The 16,554-nt window shown below is 37.7% G+C and overlaps 1 long non-coding RNA gene across 1 annotated transcript; it reads left to right on the plus strand.

Moving 5' to 3' along the window:
• Positions 1–218: 218 nt before the first annotated feature.
• LOC130462426 (uncharacterized) lies at positions 219–1,785 on the plus strand. Its single transcript, XR_008922609.1, has 3 exons — positions 219–544; positions 811–898; positions 1,699–1,785. It is a non-coding gene; the product is annotated as an uncharacterized lncRNA (long non-coding RNA).
• The last annotated feature ends 14,769 nt before the right edge of the window (positions 1,786–16,554 follow it).

Genomic DNA, 16,554 nt, shown 5'->3' on the forward strand with positions numbered 1-16,554 from the left:
TTTTCATGTTTATCTGTACCAATTATACCTTTTAACCTAATTTGGTCGTTTAAATTTCCAGATTTCATGCTTGATTTTAGTTTTAATTACTAATTTCTGAAGTTCAGCTGCTCAACTCTCAATCTCAATTTCTCTGATTTTGATTCTAATTTTAATTAGTGATTTTGATTTTGTGGGTTTTGAATTAAATGGTTAATTTACGGGTTGATGTTGGTGAATATATAGTAAATTCAGGTGTAATTTAGGTCTCTATATATTGTTCATTTTAAATATATAGCAAGGGTTCTCTGTAATCTGTTCATTGACTTCATTCTTATGACAATATTTAACTAATATAATATTTCTTATTATTGAGTATTGACATATTTTAACCCGTTATTTATTTAACTTTTCTTCATAAAAATGACAGGTTTGTGACACACTGGAGGATAATGCTTTAATGTCTGGGAGCATGGGTGACAGAGAACCTTAGTTAGTTGCCTCAAGGCTCCGAGATCATATCCTTACTCCCAAAGAACGAAGAGATCCTCTTCTATGGAAGATGGTAGTTCTTTCTTCCTATCTTTACCCTCTACTTCCGCTGGAATTCTTGATACATTTTTCAGTTTCCGAACACATGTTCTTGATATTCTTATATTGTACCCTTTTACTTTTCTACCCGTGTGTTTTTCTACTCCTTTCTTTTTCCTTCTGATTTATCTTGTTCATTTTAAACATGAAACATGTACAATTTACAGTTTTCCGTCCTTGCCATTTGATACACTTTCCCATCATATATTGATGCTCATTTGATTTCCTTCTTTTAAATAGGTTGAAGATTTGGTGGAATCAGACTCTCATTTGGACCGCTATCCAAAGCTTGTGAAGGGTGAATCAAAGGTGGTGTGGGAATGGCAAGGTAGTTAACTTGTCATTAGGGATTTCATTTAGATATCTCAAAGCCTCATTTGCAACACAAGTCTAAATGAATTGATAGTTTATCTGATTAAAAGGGGAATCAGGAGACCGTAACTTATTAGATATCACTAGTAATTTTTGAGTAACAGACAACTCAACCCCATAAAGATAAATACGTTTTCAAAGTGTTATACTCCGAACTTATACACGTCTAGTCTCTTCAACGTAACTTACCCTAAAATTCGTTTTTCTACTGGACGGAAGATGCCCCCTTTATATGTTGTTGAAGGGTCTGACAGTTTTAGGAATGCCTCAAAGAATTGAATAAAATATACAGGCAATAATTCTGACCCCAAAATTCATTATGCATTTTCCAAAAATGGAGCAAATTGACAGTGAAAGAGTGTGTAGTTGACCTTTTACTTTAGTTAGCGATTCTCTGGTTGTTGTGTACTTGCTAAGGCTTCTGACAGTTGCATGGCAACTACTTCTTAGTTCTTACCATACGGTATTTAAATGAAGTACAGCAAGGATGTGTTGATGTTGTTTTTGTTATTGCAGTGTTGATGTTATTTATGTTGTTGTTGTTGTTTCCGCTATTTCTGTTGCTGGTTGTTCTTCTACTGTGTTGCACATGTTTTGTTTGTGTTTCTGATCTCCTTGTGACAATGGGGGACTTGGTGTGGGATTGCTTTAGTTTTGGATATTTGATGTTGGTGTTAGAAACTTTTTGAAAAATTCAATACATCCTTGATGTACTTCATTTTATGGTCTAAACTTTGATGTATAACATATTAACAGGTTGTAGGCTCCAGGGGCTGGTGACATCTCTCGTTATCGAGCATCAATGGGTACTCAGTCTCCCAAGGTTGAGATAATTGATGGTATGTTCAATCCTGTGGCTAGAACTAATCAATATCATGGCATGATCAGGTAGCTTTACGCAACAAGTTAATCTTTCATTCTTTCCTGCAATATAATAATGGCTTTTGTTATCAACTTACTATGCAATTGTATGATATCAAAACTTTCCGGTCTTCACTTATTTTATTTTATTTTCTGTTTTTGAATATGATACTTGTCTTTCCTGGAATGCTTACATCTTATCAACAGAAAACATCAGAGTGAGTAAGTAGTACTACTTTACAAAATCTTAAAGAGTGGAAATTCTTAATTTGATAGAATTGTTCAAACGAGAAAAAATTACAAAATGGGTGAGAATGAGTATTTGAAACATAAAACTAAGTGTATTAAACATAGAAAGACTTAAAAATACTCATATAAGTTCATTAGTTGAAAGTTGGGACCGAAATTAGCCATTTTAGTCAAAATGTGACCGATAATGAACTAACGAGGCTTAAATGTGCATAACTTCACCAAAGTGGTTGAGAATGCGTCTTTGAAACATAAATCTAAGTGTATTAAACTTGTAAAGGTTTTAAAATAGTCATTTACGTTCATTAGTTGAAAGTTGGGATCGAAATAACCAATTTTAGTGAAAATTTGACCTATAATGATCAAACGAGTCTTATATGTGCATAAATTGACCAAAGTAGGTGAAAATGAATCTTTTAAACATAAATCAAAATGTATTAAACCTTTAAAGGGTTTAAAATATTTATTGAAGTTCATTAGTTGAAAGTTGGGACCGAAATAAGCCATTTTAGTCAAAATGTGACCGACAATGAACTAACGAGGCTTAAATGTGCATAACTTTACCAAAATGGGTGAGAATGAGTCTTTGAAACATAAAACTAAGTGTATTAAACATGGGAAGACTTTAAAATACTCATTTAAGTTCATTAGTTGAAAGTTGGGACGGAAATTAGCCATTTTAGTCAAAACGTAACTCATAATGAACTAACGAAGCTTAATTGTGCATAACTTCACCAAAATGATGAGAATGAGTTTTTGAAACATAAAACTAAGTGTATTAAACATGAAAAGACTTTAAAATACTAATTTAAGTTCATTAGTTGAAAGTTGGGATCGAATTTAGCCATTTTAGTCAAAACGTGATCGATAATGAACTAACGAAGCTTAAATGTGCATACCTTCACCAAAATGGTGAGAATGAGTCTTTCAAACATAAAACTAAGTGTATTAAACATGGGAAGACTTTAAAATACTCATTTAAGTTCATTAGTTGAAAGTTAGGACCGAAATTAGCCATTTTAGTCAAAATGTGACCGATAATGAACTAACGAGGCTTAAATGTGCATAACTTCACCAAAAAGGGAGAGAATGAGTCTTCGAAACATAAAACTAAGTGTATTAAACATGGGAAGACTTTAAAATACTCATATAAGTTCATTAGTTGAAAGTTGGGACCGAAATTAGCTTTTTTAGTCAAAATGTGGCCGATAATGATCAAATGAGTCTTAAATGTGCATAACTTCACCAAAATGGGTGAGAATTAGTATTTGAAATATAAAACTAAGTGTATCAACCATGTAAAGACTTTAAAATACTTATTTAAGTTCTTTAGTTGAAAGTTGGGACCGAAATTAGCCATTTTAGTCAAAATGTGGCCGATAATGAACTAACGAGTCTTAAATGTGCATAACTTCACCAAAAAGGGTGAGAATGAGTCTTTGAAACATAAAACTAAGTGTATTAAACGTGGAAAAACTTTAAAATACTCATATAAGTTCATTAGTTGAAAGTTGGGATCGAAATTAACCATTTTAGTCAAAATGTGACCGATAATGAACTAACGAAGCTTAATTGTGCATAACTTCAGCAAAATGGGTGAGAATGAGTCTTTGAAACATAAAACTAAGTTTATTAAACATCGGAAGATTTTAAAATACTCATATAAGTTCATTAGTTGAAAGTTGGGACCGAAATTAGCCTTTTTAGTCATACTGTGGCCGATAATGATCAAATGAGTCTTAAATGTGCATAACTTCACCAAAATGGGTGAGAATTAGTAATTGAAATATAAAACTAAGTGTATCAACCTTGTAAAGACTTTAAAATACTTTTTTAAGTTCTTTAGTTGAAAGTCGGGACCGAAATTAGCCATTTTAGTCAAAATGTGGCCGATAATGAACTAACGAGTCTTAAATGTGCATAACTTCACCAAAAAAGGTGAGAATGAGTCTTTGAAGCATAAAACTAAGTGTATTAAACTTGGAAAAAATTCAAAATACTCATATAAGTTCATTAGTTGAAAGTTGGGATCGAAATTAGCCATTTTAGTCAAAATGTGACCGATAATGAACTAACGAGGCTTAAATGTGCATAACTTCACCAAAATGGGTGAGAATGAGTCTTTGAAACATAAAACTAAGTGTATTAAACATGGAAAGACTTTTAAATACTCATTTAAGTTCATTAGTTGAAAGTTGGAACCGAAATTAGCCATTTTAGTCAAAATGTGACCGATAATGAACTAACGAGGCTTAAATGTGCATAACTTCACCAAAATGGGTGAAAATGAGTCTTTGAAACATAAAACTAAGTTTATTAAACATGGAAGGACTTTAAAATATTTATTTAAGTTCATTAGATTAAAGTTGGGACCGAAATTAACCAATTTTATTATTATACGGTTCATTATTTTTTTTTTATGAACAAATTAAGTTTTAATTTATTGTACGATTCAATATTTATAATATAACTAATGTGTATATATATTTTTTGATGGTTGATCTTTTTAAGGTATTTAATAATCCGAGGGAGCGGCCTTTGACCTTTGAGGAGACAGATGAAGTTCGAGAAATGTTGGCAAAATTCATTACCAGTGATCGTCTTTGATATTTTGTTGTAATGAATCTTAAATTATGGATGCTAGCTAGTTTTTCATATAATTGTAATGTAATTGACTTTTATATTTACAATTATATACTATTTAATTTAATTATCTATATAATTGGATACTTTTTATATGACGTATGGAGGTTAATCAGTGGCGTCGTCCAATTGTAATATGTAGCAGGGAAATTGGTTATACAACAAATCTAGATCAAGTGCGACTCATTTATAGGCCAAGTGCGGCTCATTTTTATGCTTGTGCTTCCCATTTCTATGTCAAGTGCGGGCTCATTTTCAAATTTGGCAGCACCAAATATATCAAGTGCGGGCCCATTTTCAATATTGGCAGCACCAAATATGTCAAGTGCGGGCTCATTCTCAAAATTGGCAGCACCAAATATATCAAGTGCGGGCTCATATTCTAAAATTGGCAGCACAAAATATATCAAGTGCGGGCTCATTTTCCAAATTGGCAGCACTTGAGAAACATCAAGTGCGGGCAGGCCATATGCTGCACATGTAAAAGCCCGCACTAAACCCCTTAAAATGAGCCCGCACTTGAGGTTTTTTCCTCTAGTGATGAGACAAAAGGGTATTGTTTCTACCACGAATTTTTGAGAACATAATGTTTTTTGCTCGAAATGATGTCCTTTTGGAGATTCGTTTCCAAAATGACAAGTGGGAGAAAATAGACCTCGAAAGTCTTCGAGGCGAACAACAAACATAAAACGGACAATCTGGAGGCTTTTCGAAGTTCTTTAGAAAATCCGAACACGTATTCTTTAAGGACTTTAGAAGTGGCTTTTAAAGAATAGACATCTCTTAGAAGACTTTACAAGTGCTTCAAGGAGAACAGAATATTCAAAAGACTTTCAAGTGGCTATTGATATTCTATTGTTTGATGTTCTATACCCAAGTAGGCATAGAGTTCAAGTCACTGAAACTATGAGATTCTTCTATTAGATAGTGAAGAAACATGGAGTTCAGGTCACTGAAGCTATGCAATTCTTCTATTAGATAGTAAAGAAACCTACAACTTGCAGTCAAACTATTAATGAGTTTGTGACCTGTAAGAAAGCTATGACGAAACCCAGATTCCCTAAAATGGTTAGAGGCCATATATAGACTCAAATGTTTTAAATGGTTAGAGGCCATAAAACATACTCAAATTTTAATGACAAAATTGAAATTTTGTTGATTTGCAAGAATAGTTTCACACCTATTGGTTGCAAGTTTGTTTTAAGGATAAAAACCATCAAACATGAAATTGTGTTCACACACAAAGCTAGATTAGTTGCTAAAGGTTACAAGCAAATTCACGATGTGGATTGTGTTTAAACCTCATGCAAAATCGTAATTCTTAAGTCTATAATTCAAGCAATGATTGCATATTGGTACATATGGCAATTGGATGACAAAACATCTCTCTCAGTCAAATGTTGGAAGAAACTATGTACATGGTATGTCATAGGATTTGTGGATCCAAATAAATGCTTGAAAAGAAAAGCTAGTTTATAAAATCTAAGTACAGATTTAAGCAAGCAATTGGGAATTAGAACTATATTTTAGTGAAGCTAATAAGTATTTTAGTTTCATAAAATGTACATGATTCTTATAGATATATAAGAAGTTTAGTGGGAGTACATAAAACTTAATTGGTCCTATGTGTATCACACACATATCTCTCTATTGTGAAATAACATTCAAATGCTAATGACTTAGATTTGAAATTATTCATCAATGATGGACCAAGGCGAAACTTAGTACATACTGGGTATTAAGATCTATTTACAAAGATCTTATATTAATGTTTTAGATTAAGTAATGGCATTTACTAAATCAAACACGAAAGACTCCATTGGAGATATTCGACCCATGTGAATAAATCTAAGTAAAGAATGTTTGAACTATGTATAAGCATTTACTAAGTTAAACATCAAAGGATCTAAGTAAGATTCTTAACCTATATTATATGTCAAAGAATTTAGCTGGATTTAGTATCTACTGAAACTAGATGAGCTAAACTTACATGAATACAATTCAATTGGGAATTATTCTGCAAAAGAATTTATCATGTATGATATAATATGAGGATCGCCAAAAACGTATCGTATGACTTTAGGCATGACGAACATATACCAATCTCTATTGATCTAAGTGAAGATCAACTAGATTGAGATCAAGAATACTTATGGTACTTGAAAAGGTACATAGGAGTAGTTCTTGATTCAAAGAAATAAAGATATGCTAAATATTGATGCTACACGCATAAACACTGGCAAAGGATCAAGCAAGACCCTTTGGAGTTAACCATTGATAAGGACGAGCTATAGAGCATCGTGTTTTGAAATGGCAACATGGATTGGAGACCATGAGTTGTTGCGTGGGATATTAAAATATTAATTTCTATGTTCTAAGATACAGCTGGAAAGTATTCCACATATCTTTGAACTGCTTGGATAAGTAATTCCAAATAAAGCATCACTAACAACCTATAAAGTTGAAGTAAAAGTACTTATTGCCTAAGAAGCAATAAAACAGGGTTGTTTATGTTAAAGAGTTCTTCATTGAACTTGGGTAGATCACATGTTTGTTGACTTAATAGTTCTTCATTGCAAAATGCGTAGAACCACTATTGTAGCAAGAAAGACTAGATCACAAAATAAACATACTCAAAAGATCTTATCATCTATCTCGAAGAACATTCGATGAAAAGGATATTAAGATTGGCAAAGCATGATAACTAAACCTATGCAACAAGTGAGAAACAACACTCACATTGTGGCACTGGAAATCAAGCATAGCTTTGAATTCCATGAACTGTTTTAAAGATGGGTTTGAGGCCCATGGTTGTAAAACATTGGGGTTGAACATTTATCATATATGAAATGAATTTTCATATTCCATTTAATCTTGGTTTAGTATTAAATGATGAGTCCCTTCAATTTGACGATATATTCAAGATAGACCGTCAGGACCAGTCCTGTGACTAAGAAATGTCTATCAAGTGAACTTGAATGTCAAAGGTTGAAAATGGTCTCTAGTCGGAGTTTTCTATAAAATTGGACGCATAGAAAACGTTAGACGACTAGAATGCAAGATGACTAGTAGTTCTGTTTCTTGAACTATGTGGACATGGCAATGTCATAATCATTTGCATCGATACTTACTTTGGGAAGACTAGTATCGGACAGACCTATGAAACTTTACTGTAAGAGATGAAAATCTGTCATAAGTAAATTTCATTAAAATTATTAGACACTAAATCCTCAATACCTGAGTGATTTGAGATTGCTTGTTTGAGAACTGGTTACTTTGACGTTGACCAACCGTCGCACCGTAAAAGGAGGCTATAAAGGCAACGCTCAGGTAATCACCTATCAAACGAAGTCTAATCTCAAGATCGCAAGATTGGGATTGTCCTCCCATAAATCGGGATGAGATGCTTAAAAGTTGTACAAGGCCACTCGGAGAGCTAGAAACTGTGAAATGCATGGCCGTGCTCGGATGAATCATAGGCTATGATTATCTGTTTATTTGATCAGTTGAACTTTGAAACCGAGGAACACCTCTGGACATAATAAGGATGACAACTCTTACCTTATGTTCAAGAGCAAACATCGAGCGAGAAAGGAATTAGGAAATGCACACTTGTCCCTAAGGACAAGTGGGAGACTGAAGGAAATAATACCCTTGGTCCAAGTATGCATTCTATGTTAAGTCTAATAAGTGCTGTTCAGTATTAATTAACAAGTTAATAATTCAGTGAGATCAAGTGAGCTGAATGCCTAGCTAGAGGCCGCTTCAGTTCAAGTGGAATTAATGATATTAATCCACAGCTTACTCTTGACTGAACCCGTAGGGTCACACAAATAGTACGTAAACGGATCAAGTATTTAATGGCATTAAATACTCTATCTATGGATATTCGGAATCGACAGATCTTGGTTTCAGTGGGAGCTGAGATCGTCACAAGCAAGAAATGAATACTCCGGAAACGATGATATTGCCGGAAACGGAAATATGGATCGTATCGAAAATATAAATAATATCCAAATCGTAGATGTTGCCGGAAACGGAAACATGGTACGTATCGGAAAATATTATCGGAAATGGAAATATTGCCGGAATCGGAAATATTGCCGGAAACGGAAATATTGTCAGAATCGGAAATATTATCGGAATCGGAAAATAATTCCGGAAACGGAAATATTAAATATTTGTTCGAAACGGAAATTAATTCCGGAATCGGATATATTAATTATTGTTCGTATCGGAAATGAATTCCGGAACCGGGAATTTAATCGGAAGCGTATCGTACGAATAAGCATCGGACGAGGCCTGCCGGACGAGGGCCCAGCACGAAGCCAGGCCATCGCCCAGCAATGCCAAGCGCGCCACACGAACAGCCAAGGCCACGCCAGGCCCACCAGGCCATGGCAGCGCGCGCAACAATGGGCTGCGAGCTGTGCTGCTCCTCGCGTGGGCTTGCGGCTCGCGTGGGCTGAGCGGCCGTGTGGGCTGTGCGCGGGCATGGCCTGCACGCTCGTGGGTCATGCTCGTGTTGAGTTTGTGTTCACATACGAAACCTAAATTGTATAGGATTTGTTTGATGATTAAATTCCTAATCCTAAAAGGATATAATTAATTAGTTAGAGTCCTACTAGGATTCTGGTTTAACTAATTAGTATCCTAATAGGATTCCAATTCTTTTTCCATACCTCTATAAATAAGGGCCTAGGGTCATTATTTGCTGGTACGATTGAAGTATTCAAAGGGTAAGTTTTTGAAATAAAATCAGCCATACACTTGCAAACACTAGCAGAAATTCCTAGTAACCTTAAGGGCGATTCTAGTTGGTCTAACTTGAGGCGGATCCGGACGTACTGTGGACTATCTACGGAGGGACGACATTTGGAGTCCTAAAGACTTGTTCTTGTTCGGTTCGGGCGCAGCTAGGGAAGGCACGCTACAACATGTATGCATCAATTCTATGCTAAATGATTATGTGTAAATAATATGCTTTCCTAGCTTTATGGTTTTTCCGCATGATTTATGAATTGTCATATGTATCATAACCTAACAAACTAATACCTATACAACTCATTCAACCCATCTTTCAAGCCGTCTTGAGTCACGAATAAAAAAAGAAGACAAATGAAAAGTACACTCTACACTTAACGTAAAAAAAAAAATTAAATAATAATAAAAAAAAACTTTGCAAAGCGCACAAAAAAAAGATAAGAAGCATTTAAAAAAGGAAAAGAAGCATTTTAGCGCACAAAAACGATTCGCAAATATTTGGCACGAAACGAAAAGGAGCAGCGCAAAAAGGCAGCCCAGAACACACTTTCAACGCCTAGACCTGGGCGCCAAGCGCCCAGCCCTGGGCGCCATTCTTGCTTCCAACTCCCAATTCCTAAAAGTGTTCGTATATTTTCCTATATACATATGGAAGAATAACGAACACTTGGGGGGTAGAAGATCGTATAAAATACGCAAAATACGCACGCTCCAAAATTTTCGTACACTTATTTCACCCTTTTTCAAACATTACGAGTCCACTCGAACGTACTTGCCTAAAATCGGCATTCTAAGAAACCATTTTCTGGCTAAGAACTACGCAAGACCTGATTCCAAATTAAATCTATTTAAGGCGGATACGTAGGCAATCCATGATTCGGTCCAACCAAAGTTAGAGCCTATAGAATAACAAGAATAAGAAATAGAGTCCCTTATTTAAATTTAATTACTTGCAACCCAAGTCGAAAGAAAAATTTAAGTCAAAGGAAGAATCCAAGTCATCAAGATGCCAGAATGAGCACACATCGAAAAATAATAAGGGCACGTACCCTTGCCAGAAGGAGCACTCACACTCCTAGGCACTTAGCCAAGACTCAAAAGATCGCTTTGCCTCAATTGAATGGGGGCTAGCGCAAGCGTCCATGACCTCTAAAGTACTAGACTTGACCCTCCCTAAAGCGAACTAACTCACTTAAAGACCTTCTTTCACCACTAGACATAGTCGTTCGCTTAAAGACCTTCTTTCACCATTAGACACAGTCATAATCGCCAACAAGAAGAAAAGGCAGTAAGCTTGCAATAAAGAGGATTGTTCTACGGCATCTCCCCATCGTTCCTTCGAACTCAGGGCACCCGTTCATGGTAATTCAAATGCTTGCGAATCCCTTTATAAAAAAAATTCAGACATTGTCAATAGGACTTGGCACTTAACCAAGGCTCACCCCACTCAGAGATATGACACGGGCATCCGAAATCGAAATCTAAAAGCATCATTAATGGGAAGACATAATAGCAACTGGGGGCTAAAAAATTGAAATGAAAGAGCTAGGGAAAGAACTAAGTATACCTTGACCTTTTGTGCAGACATACACCAAGTAAATCTAAGTCAATTTGAAAACGGTTTATATTCCCGCCATTCTGGAAAAGATGGCCCTAAAATCCCAAAGCATGTGCCACACGGGCACAAGTAGTCTTGACGCCTGCACCCTGGCTTCCAGCAAATCCTTAGACAGCATTCCAAAAATCGTATTTTGATGTAATCATGTACGAACCCTTCTATAAGTCAACTTACTTAGGACACCTCGGATTGTACACAGTACGACTCGGACTTCAAATAATTTTCAAAGACTTCTTCGAACATAATAAAGTGTCGTTGGTTTAAGCTAAGTATGCGTTTGTCTAGATGTTGCAAGTGAGTCAAAGATATTTCTAAATATGATTATGGGTAAAGAAAGGCACCTAGCTTTTGGTCAAGGCACACTTCAACATGTGACTACCTTGACCATGGCAATGTCGCAAAATACGACATTTACAAGAGAAGTAGCAAATCACTACTCGAACGTGCCTCGCACTAAACGAGTCTGGTTCAAACTATTCATGATCCATGTCACCATGAACGCATAAAAACGTATGCCAAGCACTATAGCACCAAGCCAATCCCGTAGCTACAATTGTGGGGCTTGAGAAAAACACTCTAAAAATGCTCGAAATGACGATTCTCGACGCTAATGCTATACACACGTCATAGGGGCACAATCCTGAGGCAATTCGTGTAAAACGAACCTTAGAATGGCTACAACCCCTCCCACATTCTAAGCACTACTTAGAATATATAAAGCCACCCCACTAACAAGGGTAACTGAAAATCGCGAGTCACCAAAACTCCGATCAAACTACTGCACATAAACGCCCGCCCTATAAGCGCCCGTTACACAGTCTACGTCGTTCCAAAGCAAAAGCGAAAGAAAAAGCAAGGACAAAAAACTGTCAAATTCTGCCCATAAATCATTTTCAACGCCCAGAGCTGGGCGCCGATATCTTTAACGCCCCAGCCTGGGCGCTGAATATCTCTGCCTGCCAAAATTTTGCCCATATATGAAAACAAGAAAGAAACATCTATGAATCCTCGCATCGAACGAACTAATAAGCCGTGCACACCCACGCAGAAGGTGCTACACTTGTTCGAGCACCTGAACGAGGCGTGATGAAGTTCTCCAATGCAAAAAATAATAATGACATCCCAACGCCTAGAGAAATGTTCTAATACATGCGGTTAGGCCACACAAGCCTACGTCGCACCATAAGTTCAACCATCCCACGGTACAAGTCTAAAAAAAAGAGAGTAAGGCATATTGCACTAATGCGGGCACGACCAAAGAGCATGTGTAAAAGAGGCAAAGACTACTTATCGCCCAAATTCAAAATGCAAGCCACACGACTTCTACATTAAGGATTAAAGGTAGCAAAATATTACCTACCACGAAAGGGATAGCTCGCACCTACACGAGCGGAACCCCAAGGCATCTTTCTCGAAAGAACCTACAAAAATCGTACGCCAAAAGGAAGCATCCCAACATGCATATTTGGGGGCTCCAAGCTACGAAACGACCATAGCAAAATAAAAAATCTCGAAGCAAATGTTTGAACGATCGAAAGGGCACGATGCTTGAGCCCACTTCATGAACGGGCCTGAACCCTATCAAGCCTCTAAACAAATTATTCAAAATCAGTCATTGCTCAAAAACAAATGATTCAAGCAAACTGATTAATGGACCGCACACAACGGCCATTCTATGAACGCTCGTTCGCACATACATATCATCATTCTAAGTATCGAACATTCACGAACGCGTTCAAAAGAAAAAAATATATACGAGCGATCAAAAATATACGCCTCAAAGTATGTTCCTCGGGCTATATAGACTCGCCCAACTATTGCAATAACTGCACGCCTTAAGAGCGACAGTTACTTTAAATAAGCGCCCCAAAGCGACAAACACCGTAGTCCACCAATCGGCTACGGCTTCTCGAGAAATCATCACGATCACTCAGCTCATTGTGATCTCTAATAAAATTCTACGTTCCAAAAATAAAGAAAAACGAAAGAGAAGAGAATACGTAGAATCTCCAAGTGAAATAAGCGAACGGAATAGAGGCAGATCTGCCCAATAATCAACTCCGACGTCAAATCCCACGCCTGACTTTGGGCGTTGAAGATTAATCCCACAATCGTTCTAAGCTAAGAAATGGCGAACGAATAATATAATAATAAACACCGTTGGTCCACTATTAGGCTACGGTTTCTCGAGAAATAATTATTCACCAATCAACGGTGATCTCAAATGAACGGTTCGTTCCAAAAAAAGAATCTCTAGAACAAAAGAAAAAAAAAAGAAAACGAACGAACAAGAGGCCAACTGTGTCATCAAGAAACCTAGCCAGAAATCATTTTCAGCGCCCAGCGCTGGGCGCCGAAATCTTTAACGCCCAGGCATGGGCGCCGAAAATGATCCCAGACCCAAAAAGGCCCCTGACTTCTATAAGGCACTGCCGTATCCATTCGACTCAAAAATTGCCGATTTATTTACTGAAAGTCGCACCCCACGGCTTTGTTAGGAGTAGCACACCACTACAAAGATCGCTCGCACTTACGAGCACGATCCCAAACACGATCAAGGACATTACAGAATGCGTATCCCTAAGGAAACTTCTTTGACAAGAAATGACCGTCAAGCACGAGTGCTTGGGGGCTCGAAAGAAAATATATATTTCAAAAGAGAGTATGCAAAGTTAAAACAATATTCACAGACTACGCTGTACGAAGTCCCGTGTTTGGATAATCTCAAAATATAAAACAGGATTACGACCTCAAGACAAAGGTCGCCGTTGATACTTATACATAGTCCCCTAATCAAGGACCCAGGTAGTGGAAAAATTGAGCCATGAAGACTAGCTCAAAACCATGAAAGGATGATGACCACAAGACAATGGTCCGTCTAAGCACGTTGTCAACCCACATTTAGGTTACAACTAAATACGAGCATCCCTCGAAAGAATTCGCTCCTACAAAAATGAATAAAAAGAAATTCTCAAAAGAAATCACAAGAACAAATGAAATAGGGACTTGCCCACCTCAATCGGGCAAGAACGCGCCTCGAACCACGCGAGTCCCCAAATCGAAAAGACGAATTCAGGTTCGCTCACCTTCAGCGGGCGGGGCGTCCACCCTTAGCGGACAGGGCTCGCCCACCTTCTGCGGGCGGGGTTTGCGTCACTAACAGCGCAGGTCCTCAGTTTTCGAAAATGAAAAGAAATCTTCAAAACAAAAACAGGCTCGCCATCTTCAGCCGGCGGGGTCTGCGTCACTAACCGCGCAGGTCCTCAGTTTTCAAAAAATGAGATCTTCAAAAATAAAAAAACAGACTCGCCATCTTCAACCGGCGGGGTCTACGTCACAAACCGCGTAGGTCCTTATTTTCAAAACATCAAAACAGATTCGTCCACTTCTATCGGACGGGGTGTCCACCCTTAGCGGACAGGCTCGCCATCTTTAGCCGGCGGGGTCTACGTCACAAACCGCGTAGGTCCTTATTTTAAAAAAAAAATAAACAAACTTCAAAACAGGTTCGTCCACTTCTATCGGACGGGGTGTCCACCCTTAGCGGACAGGCTCGCCATCTTTAGCCGGTGGGGTCTGCGCCACTAACCGCGCAGGTCTTTAGTCGCTGCAGCGATAACTTTTTCTGGTTTTCCTTTTTTCCAAAAATTAAAAGATTGGTTTTCCGTTTTTCCAAAAAAGAACGATGTGCCGGATTTTCCTTCGTTTTACGTCCCATAAAAACAAGGGGGTTTTCTCGTTTAGCTAACCCTGAAAATGAGAATCTTTAAAAACATTTTACCTCGTGATTGGGCTTGGCCAGGCCCAATTACACTTTATAGCTTTGATTTCGAAAACATCTGTAGCTACTCCCAATGACAAAGTGAGGGGGTTTCTACGTATCTTTAGATACTTCCAATGACAAAGTGAGGGAGTTTCTATACTATCCGTTGACAAATCCCAATGACACGTGAGGGATATGTCGACACTTCACGTGATGACCCTTAAGTCAAATGTTATCACTCGGGGGCTCGTGAGACCCTCGCAAAACAAGTCACATACACTATGGCTTGTGTGACGCACTCCGTCCAGTACTTTGACCATCGTCTCATCCCAAGACTCAGTCAAAATGGGGGTTAACTATAGACACCTACTTTTGTCCCCATTCCCGAAAGGGAAGGTTCGATGATGAGAACATAAATCTCCACTTGGCAACGCATCTCCTATAAAATAACGAATCTCGATCACCCTTTTCATTTCACCAAAACTGCTATTTATAGAAACCTGCTAAAAATAATAACTGCCGTAACGGGTAGTTATTAAAAGTGGCAAGTCATAAAAGATAGAAACCTGTCGAATTAGGTGTTTCACTCCAACATAAATCCTAAAAGAGATAGAATTTGCAAGAGGAATCCTATTCCTAGTATAATTCGAAAATAAGAGTTACGTATTGATTAAAATCCTAACGAACCTAGAGTTTGTAACGGGCCGAGACGCATTCCGTCAAAAAGTTAATAAGCATTAAAAGACTCGGATAAGTCTCAAACACTCCGGATTCTAAGAGTCCAAATCTGACAAAGAACTCGGCCCAAACATCATTTTCAACGCCCAGCCCTGGGCGCTGAAATTGCCTGGATCCCATTTTCAACGCCCAGAGCTGGGCGCCGAAATCTTTGACGCCCAGCCCTGGGCGCTGAAATTACCTGGGTACGTGTTCTCTCCTAATTCTTCTTGGATTAGTGCTCTAAAATTCTATCTTTCCACGATCTCTTTTCTATAAATACAGCCCCAAATTCGACGTGAAAAGAACACACAACACACAATTCATATTCTGAGTATTGACTCCAACCCTTAAGCCTAAGCCTCACGCTGCGAAATTGATCCCGCGTTCTGTCGCAATCGATCCAAAAATCGAACAGAACGTATCCTGTCCCTTGTAGCTGAAGAATTAAGCCCGGAAACTTGAGATTCGTTAAATAAAAGGAGAAATAGCAAAGCCAAAGTGGTTATTTTTCTGAGAACCGTGACACACCTCTCAAGGGTGCGTCGTAATGTGTCCCTTTGCATGATTTAATCGCTTTCCTCGCCCTTTTATAAAACTGTTAAACTATTAAATCTGATTGTTCTATCACGCCTAATAAAGACAATATCGTGGGAAATTGAACTACCATGCTAGGTCCCTTAAATCAATCTAAACAAGATAATCACGATCGATCTGGTATTATGTGTTGCATATTGTTAAAATCAATTCGGATTAGTTTAATAGTTAACGCATGCCCCTTCAATTATTTATGCTAAGCTAGTAAGGATATCCTGCCTCTGGAGTTATCGAAGAGCGAGTACTCCTCTCGGTAGTTACAGTCCCCCGAACCCTCAATCTCTACCTTGAGAGATCCCCACACCAGGGATCACAAAGGAACCTATGGCCGTCGTGGTCAAACATAATTGCACTCCCTTTATGTCACGATAACCGGGTTTTGTCAGTTTTTCTCATTGTC

Source organism: Spinacia oleracea, chromosome 6 (assembly GCF_020520425.1).
Source record: "Spinacia oleracea cultivar Varoflay chromosome 6, BTI_SOV_V1, whole genome shotgun sequence".
NCBI classification, from domain to species: domain Eukaryota; kingdom Viridiplantae; phylum Streptophyta; class Magnoliopsida; order Caryophyllales; family Amaranthaceae; genus Spinacia; species Spinacia oleracea.